Here is an 8,322-nt window from a genome sequence, read left to right as displayed (position 1 = left end):
TGGTAATAGCTCTTGATGCAGAGAAGGTTGAGGCAGTGGTAATAGCTCTTGATGCAGAGAAGGTTGAGCTCTTGATGCAGAGAAGGTGAGGCAGTGGTAATAGCTCTTGATGCAGAGAAGGTTGAGGCAGTGGTAATAGCTCTTGATGCAGAGAAGGTTGAGGCAGTGGTAATAGCTCTTGATGCAGAGAAGGTTGAGGCAGTGGTAATAGCTCTGATGTTTGAGGCAGTGGTAATAGCTCTTGATGCAGAGAAGGTTGAGGCAGTGGTAATAGCTCTTGATGCAGAGAAGGTTGAGGCAGTGGTAATAGCTCTTGATGCAGAGAAGGTTGAGGCAGTGGTAATAGCTCTTGATGCAGAGAAGGTTGGTGGTAATAGCTCTTGATGCAGAGAAGGTTGAGGCAGTGGTAATAGCTCTTGATGCAGAGATGCAGAAGGTTGAGGCAGTGGTAATAGCTCTTGATGCAGAGAAGGTTGAGGCAGTGGTAATAGCTCTTGATGCAGAGAAGGTTGAGGCAGTGGTAATAGCTCTTGATGCAGAGAAGGTTGAGGCAGTGGTAATAGCTCTTGATGCAGAGAAGGTTGAGGCAGTGGTAATAGCTCTTGATGCAGAGAAGGTTGAGGCAGTGGTAATAGCTCTTGATGCAGAGAAGGTTGAGGCAGTGGTAATAGCTCTTGATGCAGAGAAGGTTGAGGCAGTGGTAATAGCTCTTGATGCAGAGAAGGTTGAGGCAGTGGTAATAGCTCTTGATGCAGAGAAGGTTGAGGCAGTGGTAATAGCTCTTGATGCAGAGAAGGTTGAGGCAGTGGTAATAGCTCTTGATGCAGAGAAGGTTGAGGCAGTGGTAATAGCTCTTGATGCAGAGAAGGTTGAGGCAGTGGTAATAGCTCTTGATGCAGAGAAGGTTGAGGCAGTGGTAATAGCTCTTGATGAGAAGGTTGAGGCAGTGCAGTGGTAATAGCTCTTGATGCAGAGAAGGTTGAGGCAGTGGTAATAGCTCTTGATGCAGAGAAGGTTGAGGCAGTGGTAATAGCTCTTGATGCAGAGAAGGTTGAGGCAGTGGTAATAGCTCTTGATGCAGAGAAGGTTGAGGCAGTGGTAATAGCTCTTGATGCAGAGAAGGTTGAGGCAGTGGTAATAGCTCTTGATGCAGAGAAGGTTGAGGCAGTGGTAATAGCTCTTGATGCAGAGAAGGTTGAGGCAGTGGTAATAGCTCTTGATGCAGAGAAGGTTGAGGCAGTGGTAATAGCTCTTGATGCAGAGAAGGTTGAGGCAGTGGTAATAGCTCTTGATGCAGAGAAGGTTGAGGCAGTGTTAATAGCTCTTGATGCAGAGAAGGTTGAGGCAGTGGTAATAGCTCTTGATGCAGAGAAGGTTGAGGCAGTGGTAATAGCTCTTGATGCAGAGAAGGTTGAGTCAGTGGTAATAGCTTTTGATGCAGAGAAGGTTGAGGCAGTGGTAATAGCTCTAGATGCAGAGAAGGTTGAGGCAGTGGTAATAGCTCTTGATGCAGAGAAGGTTGAGGGCAGTGGTAATAGCTCTTGATGCAGAGAAGGTTGAGGCAGTGGTAATAGCTCTTGATGCAGAGAAGGTTGAGGCAGTGGTAATAGCTGATGTAGATACGGTTGAGGCAGTAGTAATAGCTCTTGATGCAGAGAAGGTTGAGGCAGTGGTAATAGCTCTAGATGCAGAGAAGGTTGAGGCAGTGTTAATAGCTCTTGATGCAGAGAAGGTTGAGGCAGTGGTAATAGCTCTTGATGCAGAGAAGGTTGAGGCAGTGTTAATAGCTCTTGATGCAGAGAAGGTTGAGGCAGTGGTAATAGCTCTTGATGCAGAGAATGTTGAGGCAGTGGTAATAGCTCTTGATGCAGAGAAGGTTGAGGCAGTGGTAATAGCTCTTGATGCAGAGAAGGTTGAGGCAGTGGTAATAGCTCTTGATGCAGAGAAGGTTGAGGCAGTGTTAATAGCTCTTGATGCAGAGAAGGTTGAGGCAGTGGTAATAGCTCTTGATGCAGAGAAGGTTGAGGCAGTGGTAATAGCTCTTGATGCAGAGAAGGTTGAGGCAGTGGTAATAGCTCTAGATGCAGAGAAGGCGTTTGATCAGATTGAGTAGAAGGAAGTATATGATGTCTGTTCTGGATTATTTCCGGGTTTTGGAAAGAAATGTATTATTTGGATAAGAATTATTTATGCACACACAATGGCGTCCGTGGTAACCAATCAGGAGATGTCCCAGTCATTCCGACTGTTCAAAGGCTGTCGACAGGGGTGCCCTCTTTCGCCTGCTCTCTTTGCTATAGCCATGGAACCCCCCCCCCCCCACTACTCTCATTCGTGTACGTGATGATATTGCTCCCGTTAAGATAAAAAGACACACAGTACAAAATCTCCCTCTATGCAGACGTTCCTCACTCCCTGCACTTGTTAATAGTCCATCATATGTGGAAAAAAGCCTCTTATGACTCTAATCCAGTCGTTTGTCACACTCTTAGGATCTGAAAACAGATGAGGTATTTTCTTAAACATACCCACTGTATACATTGACAGCCCAATTTTCCTGAATCATGCTTTCCACCCTGCATTGGATTATATGTTGTTTTCACAGTAGAAGGAGCTGGGGCTCGAAACAATCAATAACTTACACATTGATGGTAATGTAGCGTCATTTCAACAGTTACAGGATAAGTTTAACCTGCTAAACCTACCCCCTACTTTTTCGAACATTCTGTTAAAAATCGCGCAACATTTCAGCGTCCTGCTACTCATGCCAGGAATATAGTATATGCATATGATTAGTATGTGTGGATAGAAAACACTCTGACGTTTCTAAAACTGGTTAAATCACGGCTGTGATCACGGCTTAGATTGCAATTCCTACAGCTTCCACACGATGTCGCCAGTCTTGTCATTTGTCTAGGCGCTATTTCTTGGTCAGCCCATTTCTTCCGGTCTCCGACAGGATGTTTTGGATGAGAAATATCCAGACATGATTTGAAGACGTGGAGCTATTGAATACACAACGCCCCGTGATCAATTTGATAGATTATTAACATTTACTAATACCTAAAGTTGCATTACAAAAGTATTTTGAAGTGTTTTGTGAAAGTTTATCGTCGACTTTTTTAATTTTAAAAAATGACGTTGCGTTTTAAAAAGCTGTTTTTTCCTTGATCACACAGTCTTCATAGATCGATATCTAGGCTATATATGGACCGATTTAATCGGAAAAAAAGACCCAATAGTGATGTTTATGGGACATCTAGGAGTGCCAACAAAGAAGATCGTCAAAGGTAATGAATGTTTTATATTTTCTTTCTGCGTTTTGTGTAGCGCCGACTATGCTAATTATTTGTTTACGTCCCCTTCGGGTCTTTTGGGGTGTTGCATGCTATCAGATAATAGCTTCTCATGCTTTTGCCGAAAATCATTTTAAAAATCTGACTTGTTGGCTGGATTCACAACGAGTGTAGCTTTAATTCAGTACCCTGCATGTGTGTTTTAATGAACGTTTGAGTTTTAACGAGTGCTATTAGCATTTAGCGTAGCGCATTTGCATTTCCAGATGTCTAGATGGGACGCATGCGTGCCGGGTCGACTTAAGAGGTTTTAACATGCCAGCAACATATTTTGTCAGATACTTCCAAATCCGGAATTTCTTAAAGGACACATGTCCCACAGTGTGGCATTAAAGCCAAAGAATCATACATTAGATAGTCTGATCCTTGCCAAACCCCATTCAAAAGAGTCAGTCTCTAAACCGTATGATGTGCTACAGGCCCACATAGAGGTATCCACAGACATATTACAAAGGCTTGGGAACAAGAACTTGGGTCAGAAATCTCAGATGAGGACTGGGTAGAAGCTCTCAGGAATATAAACCACAGTTCAGTGAATGCCAGACACAACCTTGTACAGTTTAAGGTGATAGACAGGTTACATTACTCAAAAGTAAAACTGCATCAAATATTCCCAGACACCTCACCACTGTGTGAGAAGTGCAAGCAGGATGAAGAGACGTTGACCCACTTATTCTGGACCTAAGTTACATGCTTACTGGGCTCTCATTTTTGATAACTTATTGAAAGCCTTTGATAGAGTTACTGTATAACCCCAGACTCATTGATCGCTCTGTTTGGTACAGTTGATGGGAATAACCAGGAAGGGAAGGCTGTCTCTCTTTGTACTCTATTAGCCAAAAGGCTCATTTTGCCATTTTGGAAGTTGGAGACTCTACCTACTTTTGAAATGTGGTTACGGTATTTAAGGAATGTAATACACGCCTCAGCTGGCTCTTTGGGCTCTCGCGCCTCAGTCGGTTCGTCGGGCTCTCACGCCTCAGCCGGCTCGTCGGGCACTCACGCCTCAGCTGGCTCGTTGGGCTCTCACGCCTCAGCCGGATCGTCGGGCTCTCACGCCTCAGCTGGCTCGTTGGGCTCTCACGCCTCAGTTGGTTCGTCGGGCTCTCGTGCTTCAGCCGGTTCGTCGGGCTCTCACGCCTCAGCCGGTTCGTCGGGCTCTCGCGCCTCAGCTGGCTCATAGGGCTCTCGTGCCTCAGTCGGTTCGTCGGGGTCTCACGCCTCAGCCGGTTCGTCGGGCTCTCACGCCTCAGCCGGTTCGTCGGGCTCTCACCCCTCAGCCGGTTCGTCGGGCTCTCACGCCTCAGCTGGCTCGTCGGGCTCTCACGCCTCAGCCGGCTCGTCGGGCTCTCACGCCTCAGCTGGCTCGTTGGGCTCTCACGCCTCAGCCGGTTCGTCGGGCTCTCACGCCTCAGCCGGCTCGTCGGACTCTCACGCCTCAGCCGGCTCGTCGGGCTCTCACGCCTCAGCTGGCTCATCGGGCTCTCACGCCTCAGTTGGCTCGTCGGAGTCTCACGCCTCAGCCGGTTCGTCGGGCTCTCACGCCACAGCTGGCTCGTCGGACTCTCACGCCTCAGCCGGCTCGTCGGGCTCTCACGCCTCAGCTGGCTCATCGGGCTCTCACGCCTCAGCTGGCTCGTCGGTCTCTCACGCCTCAGTCTGTTCGTTGACTCTCGTTGACTCTCAAGCCTCTGTCGGTTTGTCGAACTCTCACGCATCTGCTGTCTCATAGGGCTTCTACGCCTCGGCTGGCTCGTCAGGGTCTCATGCCTCAGCCGGTTCGTCTGGTTTTCTGAGCCTCTGCGGAGGCGACTGGTCCGCTCCTGATCCCCGGGATCGTCCCCTTGGTCGGTGTCTAGCGGCTGTAGCTGCGCGCCAGGCATGGGGTACTGTTACGTCTACTCCCTCTCCGGCACTCTAGGTCGCCAGGCTCCCGCACCTCAGCCGGTTCGACAGGTTCCTGCGCCTCAGCAAAGGTGATCGGTCCGCTCCTGATCCCCAGGATGGTCCCTTTGGCCTGTGGCTGGAGCCTTGCGTTGGGGAGAGGGTACTGTCACATATACTCCTTCTCCGGCACTCTAGGTCACCAGGCTGCTCGTTATGGCGCACGCCTGTCACCATCGCTACGCGCACCAGCGCGTCATCAGACTCACCTGGACTCCATCACCTGCCTGATTACCTTCCCTATATATGCCCCTCCCTTTGGTTCCTTCCCTATATATGTCTCTCCCTTTGGTTCCTTCCCTATATATGTCCCTCCCTTTGGTTCCTTCCCTATATATGTCCCTCCCTTTGGTTCCTTCCCTATATAAGTCCCTCCCATTGGTTCCTTCCCTATATATGTCCCTCCCATTGGTTCCTTTCCTATATATGTCCCTCCCATTGGTTCCTTCCCTATATATGTCCCTCCCTTTGGTTCCTTCCCTATATATGTCCCTCCCTTTGGTTCCTTCCCTATATATGTCCCTCCCTTTGGTTCCTTCCCTATATATGTCCCTCCCTTTGGTTCCTTCCCTATATATGTCACTCCCTTTGGTTCCTTCCCTATATATGCCCCTCCCTTTGGTTCCTTCCCTATATATGTCCCTCCCTTTGGTTCCTTCCCTATATATGTCACTCCCTTTGGTTCCTTCCCTATATATGTCACTCCCTTTGGTTCCTTCCCTATATATGTCACTCCCTTTGGTTCCTTCCCTATATATGTCCCTCCCTTTGGTTCCTTCCCTATATATGTCCCTCCCATTGGTTCCTTCCCTATATATATAACTCCCTTTGGTTCCTTCCCTATATATGTCACTCCCATTGGTTCCTTCCCTATATATGTCCCTCCCTTTGGTTCCTTCCCTATATATGTCCCTCCCTTTGGTTCCTTCCCTATATATGTCCCTCCCTTTGGTTCCTTCCCTATATATGTCCCTCCCTTTGGTTCCTTCCCTATATATGTCACTCCCTTTGGTTCCTTCCCTATATATGTCACTCCCTTTGGTTCCTTCCCTATATATGTCACTCCCTTTGGTTCCTTCCCTATATATGTCCCTCCCTTTGGTTCCTTCCCTATATATGTCCCTCCCATTGGTTCCTTCCCTATATATGTCACTCCCTTTGGTTCCTTCCCTATATATGTCCCTCCCTTTGGTTCCTTCCCTATATATGTCCCTCCCATTGGTTCCTTCCCTATATATATAACTCCCATTGGTTCCTTCCCTATATATGTCCCTCCCATTGGTTCCTTCCCTATATATGTCACTCCCTTTGGTTCCTTCCCTATATATTTCACTCCCATTGGTTCCTTCCCTATATATGTCACTCCCTTTGGTTCCTTCCCTATATATGTCACTCCCTTTGGTTCCTTCCCTATATATGTCACTCCCATTGGTTCCTTCCCTATATATGTCCCTCCCTTTGGTTCATTCCCTATATATGTCCCTCCCATTGGTTCCTTCCCTATATATGTCCCTCCCTTTGGTTCCTTCCCTATATATGTCCCTCCCTTTGGTTCCTTCCCTATATATGTCCCTCCCTTTGGTTCCTTCCCTATATATGCCCCTCCCTTTGGTTCCTTCCCTATATATGTCCCTCCCTTTGGTTCCTTCCCTATATATGTCACTCCCTTTGGTTCCTTCCCTATATATGTCACTCCCTTTGGTTCCTTCCCTATATATGTCACTCCCTTTGGTTCCTTCCCTATATATGTCCCTCCCTTTGGTTCCTTCCCTATATATGTCCCTCCCATTGGTTCCTTCCCTATATATATAACTCCCATTGGTTCCTTCCCTATATATGTCCCTCCCATTGGTTCCTTCCCTATATATGTCACTCCCTTTGGTTCCTTCCCTATATATTTCACTCCCATTGGTTCCTTCCCTATATATGTCACTCCCTTTGGTTCCTTCCCTATATATGTCACTCCCTTTGGTTCCTTCCCTATATATGTCACTCCCATTGGTTCCTTCCCTATATATGTCCCTCCCTTTGGTTCATTCCCTATATATGTCCCTCCCTTTGGTTCCTTCCCTATATATGTCACTCCCTGTTGTTCCTTCCCTATATATGTCCCTCCCTTTGGTTCCTTCCCTATATATGTCCCTCCCATTGGTTCCTTCCCTATATATGTCCCTCCCTTTGGTTCCTTACCTATATATGTCACTCCCTTTGGTTCCTTCCCTATATATGTCCCTCCCATTGGTTCCTTCCCTATATATGTCCCTCCCATTGGTTACTTCCCTATATATGTCCCTCCCTTTGGTTCCTTCCCCAGCCGTTATTGTTTCTGTATCAGTTTCCTGTCTGTGCGTTGTTCGTGTGTCTTGTTTATGTGTAATGTTTCGTTCATTTATTAAATTATTCACTCCCTGAACTTGCTTGCTGACTCCCAGCGCACACGTTACAGCAATTTAAGACCAACCACTGTTTTAACACCACGGGTATTTTCATATTTTCCATCACCAACAGGGACACTTCAGAATAAATCAATAAATGAATAGCGATGTGCATTCATTACATTAATTCACGAGCTTGACGAGTTTACTGAGTAATTTAAAATAAAGTCTCATTAGGCTCAGTGGCGGCTGCACCTGAAACAGCGATCTGTCCCGTTCATTTAACACTCTACCTGACTGTGATGTTTGAGTACTGTCAGAAGGGAATTGATTGTAATGAGTTTCTACAACCTATTCCTGATTACAAAAGCAAGGTCAGATCAGTATTTACAAATGGATTGTTAAAACTCCAAACATGTTTGGTTTGCTAAATATTGACCAAATTAATCAGCGTCAACATGAAGATGTGCTCTACAGGTGTGGCCTCATTCAAGGACAGGTTGGTGTCAATATTTATATTCACTATATTTTACATACAGTATCTAGACGAACAATTGGATAATAGCAATTCACATGTCCCTGCATATTCACGTGTCCTTATATATTAAAATCCCTCCTAATGTCTCCTCCATGTCTCCTCCATCTAT

The sequence above is a fragment of the Oncorhynchus nerka genome, linkage group LG8 (genome assembly GCF_034236695.1).
Source record: "Oncorhynchus nerka isolate Pitt River linkage group LG8, Oner_Uvic_2.0, whole genome shotgun sequence".
NCBI lineage: Eukaryota > Metazoa > Chordata > Actinopteri > Salmoniformes > Salmonidae > Oncorhynchus > Oncorhynchus nerka.
The sequence above is the reverse complement of the archived record's forward strand: the minus strand, read 5'-3'. Positions refer to the sequence as shown.